A 13,658-nucleotide genomic window follows, 5' to 3' on the forward strand; every position below is an offset into this window, starting at 1 on the left:
GCCAATTGGCAGCATCAGGATGGATGGTGAAGAGATTGAGATTGTTCACAGCTTTAGTTTGCTTGGCTCCACGGCTAACACTCTTGGTACCAGCAGCCAGGAAAAAAAAAGACATATTGTGATGGGAAAGTCTGCTGTTAGGGACCTCTCCAAAGTACTGAAGAGCAATGGTGTCACTCTGGAGACTAAGGTGCACCTGATACAGACATAGTCTTTGCAATTACTTGTTATGCATCAGAGAGCTGGGCATTGACTAGAGAGGATAGAAGGAAAATTGATGCCTTTGAGCTGTGGTGTTGGAGAAGAGTATTGACTATACCAAGAACTGCTAAGAAAACAAACAGGTTCATCCTGGAAAGGGTTAAATCAGGCTCCTTCTTGGAGACAAAGATTCTGAAGCTTTGTCTGATATACTTTGAACATGTTGCAAGGAGGGACCAGTCTTGGAGAAGGAAGTCATGCTTGGGAGGGTAGAGGGACAGCACAGGAGAGGAAGACCCTCTATGAAGTAGATTGAGTCAGTGACTAGGGTAATCTAGGGGTAGGCATGTCTGAGACAGATTGGCACAGGATAAAGCAGAGTTGAGGGCTCTTGTACAGAGGATCACTATGAGTCACAGGTGACTCGACAGCACATAATAACAATAACAACATGAGGTTTAAGGGTCTCCACACTTAGAGGTGAAAAATTATATTAAAAGTCTTGAGTAACAAATTAAACCCCAAGCCCACTATTGTTCCACTTCAGGATGACTCTCTATTGTGGTTACCAAGGCTGTAGCTCTTTACAAAAGGAGACTGCCTGGGCTTCTCCCACACTCCCCCTAACTCTTAATAGTTCAACATGTGATATACTCCAGCACTGGTCCTACTTAAGAAAAGTTTTAGAACTTTGTTAACATTATATTAAAGTCAGTATTTTTAAACACTGCCTGTTTTTAAACCAGAGGACAAGTAATTATGAGTTAATAAAAGACATGAATTAACATTAAAATATAATTACCTGGTTTTTTAAGAATGTGGAAAAATACAAAAGGAATTGCAATGACTGTTTTCAGTGTGCCTCCACATCAAGAAAAAAATTCTCACAATTGAACCAATAAACAATATCATTATAAATGGAAAAAAGATTGAAGTTGCCAAGGATTTCATTTTACTTGAATCCACAGTTAGCACCCATGGAAGCCCCAGTCAAGAAATCAAAGAGCATAATCCAAATAGGTGCTTTTGCCAAAGACCTCTCTGAAGCAAGGATTTCTGTTTAAAGACCAAGATGTGCCTAAACCAAACCACGGTTTTCTATTGGCTTTAGAGTTGGAGGTTTTTAGAGAAGGTGAGAAATGGAGCTGGTCTAGAAAGGATGAGTAGAAATAGGAAGCTAAGGGAGCTCTGGTGTCCTACAGGCAAGAAACTGCACTGCAATCGCAGAGGTATGCGGTTCGAATCCAGCAGATGCTGTCCTTGAAAAGGAGGGACAATCTCCTCCTGTACCTGTCAGATCCAATTTGATGATACGCATACAGAAAAAAATAAGATAAAATTTTTAAAAAAATAAAGTTGAACTATAAAGAAGACCAAAGAAAATGAAATGATGTCTTTAAATTGTGGTGTGAGTGAAGAATATTAATGTATCATGGACTGACAACAGAACAAATCTGTCTTAGAAGACGTGTAGTCAGAATGTTCCTTAGAAACAAGGCTGGTGAGACTTTACCTCACATACTTTTGCATGTTATCAAGAGTCAGTCCCTGGGAAGGGTGGAAGATCAGCAAAAGAGAAAGGCCTCAAAGAAATTAATTGACCCAGTGACTGCAGTAGTATCGTAAGCATGGCAGAGATTGTGAGGATGTTATATGAGTGAGCAGGGGGGGTTTCATTCTGTTGTCACAATGAGTCTGAACCAACTTTACAGCATCTGATAACAACATTTCTACTTTAAACACAGAAATGCTTTTAAATGGTCTCCATTTCTTGAATAGACTTACTGTTTTAATTCTTAAACAAAAATTTATAATTAAAATATCAACTGTTACAAGTAGTAATCAATGTTATGGAAATTTTAATGGGACATTTTACATTTCTCCTTTTTAAATGAAGATTTCAAAACTTAGTATTTTATTAATTTATAAAACCAAGTCCAAACTTTCAGCTACTAACCACAAGGTCAGTGCCAGCTGCTCCATGGCAGAAAGAAAACAGTCTGCTTCCATAAAGATATGCAGCCTTGGAAGCCTGTGGGTAGTTCTTCTCTGTTCTAGGAGTTGGATTTTACTTACAACCCATCAACCCAGAATGGACTGATCACATTCCAAGTGCTCTGTAATCAAATGAGTTAGCATTAGAGTTAGTGTTAAGGCCGTGGCTACTGTTTTAAATAGCACTGATTTACACTAGAAATGTAAGAACTGGCACATGGGAATTTGTGGGAAGTTGTATAATATATAGAAAGATTATTTTTTACCTGACTCAAGAGCTCATCTGCTCAGAAACTAAAAACAAAAAACAACAAAAAAAAAATGCCTGTAAAACTGTTGGCCTGCTCAGGGAGCTCTGGTGGCCTACTGTCAAGAAGCTGCTCTGCAATCCCAGAGGTTTGCTGTTCGAATCCACCAGATACTCTGCTGGAGCCGGCGATCTCCTCCTGTACCAGTCAGAACTGATTTGATGGTGTGTGTGTTCTCTCTCCCTCTCTCTCTCTCTCTCTCTCTCTCTCTCTCTCTCTCTCTCTCCCTCCCTCCCTCCCTCCCTCCCTCCTCACAAAGCTGGTCTAGATCATAGAAGGAGAACAGTATTTAGAGAAAATACCATTTAACCAGGAAAGCCATCGTCCTAGACTAGAGAATGATGTGAGTTCTTCAGAAGTAGGAACAGCAACATGCTTTTGTGTTTCTGTATTGTTACTGTCATTGTTTTTAAGAAAGTTGTAGTATACAAAGACTTGCAGTCTGCATCTACCTTCCTGCCTTCTCTGCTTCCTCAACAATCCAGAGCCTGATGACCTCCAGTATGATAGTTGCCAGAGTCTGACAGAAAGAACATGGACTTTAAAAACAAACAGAAAACCTGAAATGATCAAGCTCCAGTGAGGTTTTCTATTTTAAAGCATTTATTTTCCCAGATAAGAGAGTTCAATGTGTATAAATGTTTTAAAATCAGATTGGGTCAAATTTATTGTTAAGTGACATCAAGTCAGTCATGATTCTTAGTGATCAATAGACCTGAATCTTGCCCTATTCTGTGCCATTCTCACAATCACTCATAAGCAGTGTTATGGTCACTATGTCAATCCATCTTGTTAAGGGCTTTCTTCTCTTTCTCTGACCCCTCTTACCTTTCCCATCGTATCTTTGTCCAAAGATGGGATTCCTTCTGAAAATATGCCCAAAGTGAGACAGTTTCACCATCCTTGCCTCTAATAAACTCTCTGGTTGAACTTCTTTCAAGACAGATTTGTTTTTTCTTTGTAGCCCACATATTTAATAAGCATGGTATAATATGATTTAAAATGTTTTTTTAGTCAAACCCTAGAGGTTATCTTACTAATATAGGAAAGATAGGATTTGACATGTTTTTACATAATAGAATATAGTTGAAGTAGCAAGAGTAAACAGCATTTTAAACTTTAATATTTTTCTACTTGAAAGCGTAACAGCTGTTTGTGGAGGAAGGATGGATCTAGATAAATATAGCATCCATGAGAAGAAAAACTTGTATAGAAAGGGAGTTATATAAACAAAAATACATTATATCTCCAATAACCTGTTTTAGTTAATAGCTGCTTTTTGAAAAATTTTTCTCTTAAGATACATACGAGTAAAACATATTAGCAATTTCTACATGTACCTTTTTAAAAAAATTTCTTTTTATTGATATTTTAGCGAAAGTTGACAGAAAACTTGTATTTCCATTCATTCATTCATTCATTGTTGCACATTTTCCTTCCTACCCCTCCCCACAGTTCACTTTTCTCTTTAAAAAAGCTTATTTCATTGTTGCTACACATACAACAAAGTAGTGACTGATTGATTACATGAGGCTGCTTATATACAATCAAAATCTTCAGAGATCTAGTTCTTTGGTTTGGAGGTTTATGTTATGGTTTTATAAAACATCCAGATTGGGGGGTGGTGCAGGGGGATTGTACACCAATGAAGGAATTTCTCTTTTACTTTTCAAAGAGAAGAGTGATCTGGGGTTGGGGGACTGGGCGGGGAAAAAAGTGCAACAATGAATGAATGGAAATCCAAAATCTCTGTAAGTGTTCATTAAAATAAAAAAAAATTCAGATTAACTGGGCTAATAACATGTTTACTTCTGCCATGCTCACTTCTATGGGATCTCTAGAATCCCACTCTTGTCAGAACTAACCAAAAAGTTCTAAGGCTCCAGTTATGTGGTACTACCAACCACTTCCTCAGAACAAGATAGACATTCTCCTCCTATTGAAATTTTATAGCCTTGGAAACCTGATGAAGGTCTCCATGAATCACAACTGACTCATTGACAATGAGAAAGTACTCTCGTGTCAGATCTGACTGGCACAGGAGATTGCCCCTCCTTCTCCAGTGGATCATCTGGTGGATTCAAACCATGCACCTTTGGGATTGAAGCACAGCTTCTTGCCACTGGGCCACTAGAGCTCCCTGAGAAAGTACTTTTATGTGAGTGTGAGAATAAAGATAAATAATCCCCAATTATAATGATGAAAATTATATAGTGGACCTTCTCTTTCCCTCACCCCTACTCTACTCTCCCTGCCTGTGGATTCCTTCTCCTATAAAAAGTATCTCCAGGATCCCCAGGTCTCCTCAGGTTGGATGGATAATTAAGTTAAGCTAAAGTAGAACCATGTTGACAGAAGGAAAGTGAGCAGTTTGGTGATGTATTTTGGAGGCTGTACGAGGAGGAGTGTGGCATCAGGATTGGTGAAAGAATCATCAATAACCTGCGTTATGCAGATGACACACCCTGCTTCTGAAACTGAGGAGGACCTGAAGCACCTGCGGCAGAAAGTCTAGGACTGTCCCCCCTTATATGGATTGAAGGTCAGTATCAAGAAGGCAAAGATTCTCACCTCTGGGCCAATTGGCAGCATCAGTATGGATGGTGAAGAGATTGAGATAGTTAACAGTTTTTGTTTACTTCGTTCCACAGTCAACACTCTTGGTACCAGCAGCCAGGAAATCAGGAGATGAATTGCATTGGGAAAGTCAGCTGTGAGGGACCTCTCAAGAGTACTGAAGAGCAATGATGTCAGGCTGGAGACTAAGGTGCGCCTGATCCAGGCTATAGTCTTTACAGTTATATGCTATGCATTGGAGAGTTGGACAATGAATAGGGATGATAGAAGAATTGATGCCTTTGAGCTGTGGTGCTGGAGAAGAGTGTTGAATATACCATGGACTGCTAAGGAGAACAAACAGGTTTGTCCTGAAGAGGGTGAAGCCAGAATGCTCCTTGGAGTGAAGGATTCTGAAGCTTCGTCTGACATACTTTGGGCATGTTGCAAGGAGGAACTGGTCCTTGGAGAGGGACATCATGTTTGGGAGAGTGGAGGGGGACAGTGCAGGGAAGGAAGACCTTCGATGAGATGGATCGATTCTGTGAGTGGAGTGGTGGGAATGAGTGTGTGTGAGACGGCGAGGCTGGCACAGGCTAGAACAGCGTTTAGGGCTCTTGTACATAGGGTCGCTATGAGTCGCAAGCGACTCGATGGCACATAACAACAACAACAACTATCAGATGAAGAAAGACTGGACTTATTTCCTGACATTATTAGCTTGTGTGGGGTCTTTGACTTAGTTAGCATTATCTGTATTCTCTGTAATTTGGACAGAACCTAATGTTACACAATTTTAAGAGGTTGCAATTTTGTAATTTGGAAGAAAATTTCATGGGGAGGCAAAGATGCTAATCACATATAAAGCTTTCTATGTTCTGTTCCTATGAAAAATGTTAACTAGATAGAGACGTAAATCAGGTGTGCAGTGGAAGTAGCTAGTTGTAGTGCTCCAAATAAACATTTACTGGTGTTGGAAAGTAACAATCCATATTTCACTTTCTCTTTATTTATATTATTGGGTCATCTCTGCTGCTGCTGCTTTTTTTAACTTACATTAAAGTTATACAAAGAGTTTCAGCAGACAAATTGCTATTTATCTTTTGAAATAGTAAAATCATTAGCATAAAAGGGACTCATTAGGTACTCTCACATGTGATGAAACAATAACTGTTAATCCATTCCTGATGGATAGCTGTTTAATAATGCCTTCGATTTCAATAATGGAACAGACCATTTCTTACCTGTTACCTATCCTCCTTCTCTGCCACTTTATAAAATGGAGAAACCAAGGCTCTAGAGAATCTTGTCCAGGATCGTGCAGCTGATAACTGGCAGAATTCCAAAGCAACCTTTTCTGATTTAATGACCAGACTTTTCTCTTCTATAGTAGCCTGCCTTTGACTATTCAAGGACATGATAATCTTAGGGATGGTCTTAAATTGAAGGGACCTGAGGTGCTGTAGTCATTGTACTTGTCCTACTTAAATTCTGGTATAAAATTTGTGTTCTGTGTTTAAAATACTTTTATGTGTTTTGTTACAAATAATTTATTTGTTTTTACCTTTGTAACTCTATTCTTATTTTTAAATTATTATTATTTTTGTGTGAGTGTACCATCAAATCAGACTGACTGGTACAGGAGGAAATGGTCTCTCCTTCCCCGGCAGAGCATCTGGTGGATTCGAACCGTGCGCCTCTGGGGTTGTAGTTGCAGCTCCTTGCCACTAGGCCACCAGAGCTCCCCTGTAACTCTATTCTTGATGCCTGATGCTTTGATCAAAACAGAAGTTCACCTAAGTTGAAAATTATTTATCATAATAATGTAAATATCATGTATTCTTTTATTAATATTTATATCCTTAATCTTGAAATTCCATGTTTTTGCCCAGCAGATTATATTGGCTTCCAGATTATAAAGCTTCTGTTTTTTTCCTGTTTCCCTTATTACATTTTTGTCACTTGCCAATCCATGAGAGTGAGTTCTGTTGCCTAATTTATTTATTCATCTATAGAGCAGTATCTATATTTTTAACATTTTATTGAATTCAAAATTTTTCTACATCTCCATACTTTCCTCTCTCTCTTTTCCTTCATCATTAATTCCTCAGAATTGTTTGTGTGTAAACATTTCCTTATTTTTAGGTGCTGCTGAGTGTAACTCAAAGCAATCCTATGAAAAACAAATTTAAACCATATCCTGTCCTGTGCTTTCCTCATATCTGACATGTTTAAACCTGTAGCTGGCGACACTGTGTCAAACCATCTCATTGAAGGTCTTCCTCTCCTTCCTTTTTTAAAAATAGTGATCTTATAATTGTCTTTTTTTAAAATAACAATGTCATTCAACATAATTTGTTTTCAATTCTTCAGTGTCTTGTAGTATTTCACAAATTCTTGGTTGTTTTTCAGCCATGCCTAATACTTCATTCTGTAGATGCACTATGATTTCTTTTGCCAAATAATAGCAATATTTTCTGGTTTTCAGTGAAGATGTTATTAATGGCAGTTTTAAAACTGCCCAGGGCATCCAGTATAATATTGAACAGATGGTATGAGAACCTTGTTGCCATTTAAAGGGAGAAAGCAGTGTTTCACCAAAAGTATAAAATCAGATGTTCTAAGTTTTTAAGAAATGTCCTTTATTAGATTGAGTTCTTAGTTGGTCAAGAGATTTTTATCATAAATTAGTATTGAATAGTGTCAGGTGTTTATTTCAGCATTTTCCATATGATCATACTGCTTCCTTCCTTTATTTTAGTCTGTAAATGTGGTAAATTACAGTTTTTTGAATGTTAAAACCAATCTTGCATTCTTGATATTTCTGCTTTCTGTCACTAGTTTTGCCTTGAGCTAAGTTTCATGTAAATGAAATAAATACACCATGCAGTTTTTTATGTCTGGCTTCTTTTACTTTGGCTAATGTTTTTGAAATTTGTCTATTTTATTAGGTATATGTATCAGTGGCCTTTTTTGTTGATGTGTTAAAATTTTATACTTCCTTGCTGACTAATAATGTTGAGCAGTTTGTTTAAATACCCTTATCAGACAATGGGGATATCTTTTTGGGGGAAATTTTAGCTTGATTTTTTTTTTCTCACACAACCAAGCTAATTATCTTCTTATCAGATTGTACTAGTTTTCTATGCATGCCTTAAATAAGATCTTTGATACATGATTTTTATTTATTTATTCTCTTGGTCTTTAACTTGCCCTTTTATTTGCCTAATGGTACCATTTCATTAAGAAGAGTTTTTCATTTTGAAGTTGTTCATTTCTTCATTTGCTTTTTTTAATGTTTACATCTTTTTTATTTACCATTCCTTTGTCAGCCTCAAAGTAATTTTTTTAAGGTTCAAACAGCAGTTTGTAATGATTTGTCCTTGTTCACAACAACTTATTTTATCATAGAATTATTTTAAAGTGACATTTGTCTGGAATGTTTTATCAGTAGGATATTAATGTGACTAAATAAGGGAGCTCTGGTGGCCTAGTGGCAAGAAGCTTCGCTGTAATCCCTAAGGCTCATAGTTCAAGTCCACCAGCTTCTCCGTGGGAGAAGGATAGGCATTCTCCTCCTGTGCAATTAACTGCTTCTGGAAACCCTCCAGATCGTCAGCTATGGATCAGTTCCAAAGCGACAGTATATAACAACAGTAACAAAAACAACAGCAGTCTTCTTTTATAGAGGCAAATCTTGTCCTACTCTTTTCATGTTTGAATCTTTAAATTACTGTATGGATAAAAAATATCCCTGCAGTCACATGAAAAACTGTTTATTGCTTCTCTCATTAGTTTTCTATTTTTTACAACACCCTTAGCCTGTTACACAGTGGAGAGAGAAAATGATCTAGGTTTACTTTTCGATGTTGACTTCTCTTCTTAAGGCTCCTTAAGTTGCTTGGCTTTCTTTGGTTGTATATTGATGAATGAGTGGTTGTGGAAATGCACCTGTTCATAAATGTAAGTTTTACTTTGTCAATCCACATATGTTCCATAGAGGGGTCAATTTATAATTAAAGCACAGAGCTGGTACAGGATGACTAAATGGGCAGTTACTGAATATCTTAATCTTCATTTAAAACTGAGTTGAGTCTTTATGTCAAGATTCAGAATTGTTTTTTCATTTCTGGAATGGATTATATCTGTTTGGGAATTCAAGTTACGGTATTTTAGGGCTCAGTTGACACTTGGAAAAATAGAATTTCTCCTCTCTAAGATTATTTGAGATTGAAACAAACTCAAGATGTGCTTAGGTTTTTTTCAAAAGATCAAGCTGGAATATAAAATATAATTATCAGTTTTATTAAAAGTAAGAAAAAACAAGATAGTCCTCCCAGTAATAACATAAAGGCATGTCAAAACCATTTTCTTATAGGGAATTAGTGTAATCCCACATTGATCCTAGCCTGTTACTACTGTTAGCTGCAGTCCAGTTGACTGTGATGCATGATGGCCCTATCAGCAACAGATCTGAACCTTGACCTGTTATCCTTCATTCACTTTACCACCTCTAAAATGTCCAAGCCCATTGTTTTACATACATTATGTTTATCAAGAAAACAAAGATTCTCACCATTGGGCCAATTGGCAGCATCAGTATGGATGGTGAAAAGATTGAGATAGTTAAGTTTTAGTTTGCTTGGCTCCACAGTCAACACTCATGGTACCAGCAGTCACGAAATCAAGAGATGAATTGCATTGGGAAATTCAACTGTCCAGGACCTTGCCAGAGTACTGAAGAACAGTGACATCAATCTGGAGACTAAAGTGCTCCTTATCCTGGCTCTAGTCTTCGCAGTTGCATGCTATGCATCAGAGAGCTGCACAGTGACTAGGGATGATAGAAAGAGAATTGATGCCTTTAAGCAATGATGCTGGAGAAAAGTGTTGAATATACAGTGGACTGCTAGTAGAACAAACAGGTTTGTCCTGGAGAGGGTGAAGCCAGGCTGCTTCTTGGAGTCAAGGATTCTGAAGCTTCATCTGACATACTTTGTACGTGTTGCAAGGAAGGACCAGTCCTTGGAGAGGGACATCATGTTTGGGAGAGTGGAGGGACAGCGCAGGAAAGAAGAAACCTCAATAAGATGGATTGATTCAGTGATTGGGGTAGTGGGATTACATGTGTCAGATACAATGAGGTTGGCACAGGATACAGCAGGGTTTAGGGCTCTTGTACATAGGACCGCTATGAGTCGCAAGTGACGCGACAGCACCTAACAACAACAGCAACAATATTCATCTCATTGAAGATTTTCCTCTCTTTTTCTGACCCTTAACCTTTCCAAGCACGATGCCCTTTTCTGAGGTCTGGCCTCTCCTAGAACATTCCCAAAGTATGTGAGGTGAAGTTCAACGTCTTTACCTCTAACCTAAGGAGCACCCTGGTAGAACTTTCTCTAAGACGTAACTGTTTCTTTTTTTGGCAGTCCAGGAGATATTCAGTACTCTTCTCTAGTACCACAACTTGAAGGCATAGATTCTTCATTTTCCATTGTCCAACTTTCAGATGCCTATCAAGCAGAAGGTTAAAATGCCTGTTTTCTAGTGTTCTCTTTACCCATCATCTGAACAGCAGCCAAATAGATAGCTCTCACTGTGAAATCTTTTCTTAGTGCCTTCCATCCAGCAGAAATACCACTTTATTTTGCATGTAGTACTTTTGTGGCTGTTATTTCTTGAGTCATTCTGGGTAGCATATCTGCTATTAGAAGGATAGATTATCAGTGGTATAATAATTTTTCACAGGAACAAAGATTAATGTCATATATAAGTCAAGGTCACATGCCTTGTTAAGTAGTGTATCAAGTACTTCTCTCCAGGATTTCTTTTACCTTTTTTATGCCTCTTGGTTTTCTAAGTTGTTGTTGATTTCCTTCGAGTCCATTAGCGACTCTATGAATAAAAGGTTTGAAGCTCCTGTACAACTATTGACATTTATCAAAGTTCATAGAGTTTCCAGAAGCATGTTATTTAGGAAGTGGACCTTTCATATTATGTTATTGTTTTTATGTGCCATTGAGTTGCCTGCAATGTATAGTGACCCTATTACAGCAGCTCTGAACCTTTCCCTGTCCTGAGCTGGTATCACTAACTCCGACACACCAACCCCTATCACTCCAGTTACTTTATCAATCCATCTCATTCAGGATCTCCCTCTCCTGCCCTGTCCATCCACTCTTCTGCGTATGATGTCCTTCTCAAGGAAAAAGTCTATCTTGGCTGCGTGCCCAAAGTAAGTGAGGTGGAGATTCAAAAATTCTAGCCTCCAAACAAAGATTTGTTTTAACCCTTTCCAAGACAGACCTATTTGTTCTCTTGGCAGTCCATGGAGTGTTCAGCACTCTTCTCCAGCACCACAACTCGAAGGCATCTACCAGAAATATGGGCTGGGTTTAGAAGAGGTCATGGCACTAGGGACATTATTGCCAATGTCAGATGGATCTTGGCAGAAAGCAGAGAGTACCAGAAGAATGTCTATCTGTGTTTCATTGACTATGCAAAGACATTTGACTGTGTGGTATACTAAGTATTATCTCTAATTTTTTTCTGGCCGTGTAATTTTTAGCATTTATTTTACAAATGCTGATAATAAAGACTAGAAAGGTAAAATGATCTGTTAAAATATCTGTAGGTCTTACTTAGCAGAATGAGGATTCTCATTAGATCCCTCTAGCACCAGTACCTGTGCTTTTCCTGCACACAGTGTTATTCCCTGAAACAGGAAGAATTGTAGTATTGCAGGCTTTTAGGTGATAAGTAGTATCAGTCTATATGAATAGTACTATAGCAGGTGGGTTATAACACTATCTAAATTTTCAGTTGGTAAGAGTTTATATGTCTATATTCTATACTTAGATCCACCTTTTTTTTTTTGTTTTTAAAGTTTGCTAAGTGCTGAATGTTAAAAGACATCTCATTGCTAAGCCCCACTCAGGCTTGTTGAAAAGCAGGTGTTCTGAAGAAAGTTCCCTCTAGATTGCCACACATGATACACAACACTTAACAGTGCGAGACAACTGTCAGTTCCTTCCTTCTCTTCCCTCCTCCTCCAGAAAGCTGGGCCCCAGATGGAAGAGCTGGAAACTTGTCAACTGTTCTCTGAAGTGCATTGAGAAAATACTGTCAAGGAGAAAAAGGCAAGCACAACAGCTCATTAGTCCACTAATCAGACAGGACGACCATCAGTTTCACAGAGAAAATGTTCTGGACAGAGAGATGGAATGGGCTGGCAGAGTGCTGCCCACATAGCTCTCATAGAGCTGCACATTTTTATCAGAGGGTTTGTGACTTGAGGGCATTGCTTCCTAGCTTGTCTTTTGTTTTATTGATTATATCTTTTCTCAAAATTTGGCCACTGTAAGCTGAAGCATAAAATAATATTTGGAAATATTTTTCTCGTTAGGTTTTACATGAATGTGTAAAAACATGCCTTGTTGCTAGTATCATGAATGTGCTTGTATGTTTTGTGTTTATAGTTATGATAAGATTAAAAAAACCAACTCGCATTTGAACCTTTGGTTTTTCTTTCAACTTTTAGGTTGAAAACTACAGTCATAAAAGGCTTACAATTAATGAAAGGAACATAACTCAAGTTAAGAGCTGCTTGCTGTATAGCCTTGGCCCCTTTATTAACCAAATAAGAAATAAAAAACCAAGCTCACAACTTACCCAGAACCCTATACAACAGAATGGGAAGCTCTAGTGACATAATGGTAAAAAGCTGCCTTGTAATACAACAGACATGTGGTTCAAATCCACTAAATATGTCAAAGGAGAAGGATGGCAGTCTCCTTCTATGTAATTTACTGCCTCTGAAAACCTACTGGAGGGTTAGCTATGAGTTTTCCAATTTGACAGCACACAACAACAGGATAGAATAGAACTTACCTAGGGTTTCTAAGACTGACACTTTAATGGAGGGGAAAACGGCTTCATCTTGCTGCTGCTTGTGAACCACCAATCTTTCAGATACAAATCAACTGTTTTAACCACTGCACCATGAAGGCTCCTTTGCTAATTAAATAACTCTGTCAAAACTCACGGCCATTGAATTGTTTACACATCCAAAGCTATAAATTGGAGGCTGTCCATCTTTCTCCTAAGAAACCACTGGTGGATTTGAACTACTAAAGAAGTGCAGCCTTTGGGTTAGAGGAATAACTAACTCACACTGCTCAGTGTTTATTAAATAGGAAGCTTATTTGTTCTTGCCTATTTCAAGCAATTTTGAAATTGGTAGACAAAGTAAGATATGCAAAGGTATTTCATCAAAATGTGCAAGGATAGTTACAGTTTTTACTTTTAAGAAAGAAATTTTGTACATGTTGTTGTTATGTGCCGTTTAGTCACTTGCGATGCATAGCGACCCTGTGTACAACAGCCCTAAACTCTGATCTGTCGTGTGCCAATTGCACCGTCTCCAATACACCCATCCCGATGACCCCAGTCACTGAATCAGTCCACCTCATGGAGGGCCTTCCCCTCCTGCACTGTCCCACCACCCTCCCAAGCCTGATGTCCCTCTCTAAGGACCAGTCTCTCCTTACAACATGTCCAAAGTATGTTAGACGGAGCCTCAGAATCCTTGGCTCC

General features: G+C 38.3%; 1 protein-coding gene across 2 annotated transcripts in view; it reads left to right on the forward strand.

The window, feature by feature from the left end:
* The window catches only part of CBFA2T2 (core-binding factor, runt domain, alpha subunit 2; translocated to, 2), a 200,178-nt gene that overhangs the window by 116,838 nt on the left and 69,682 nt on the right, over positions 1-13,658 (forward strand). The gene's annotated exons all lie outside the window — the stretch shown is intronic.

Source organism: Elephantulus edwardii, unplaced genomic scaffold (assembly GCF_000299155.1).
Source record: "Elephantulus edwardii isolate Elephantulus edwardi_28Jun2011 unplaced genomic scaffold, EleEdw1.0 scaffold00015, whole genome shotgun sequence".
Classification (NCBI taxonomy): domain Eukaryota; kingdom Metazoa; phylum Chordata; class Mammalia; order Macroscelidea; family Macroscelididae; genus Elephantulus; species Elephantulus edwardii.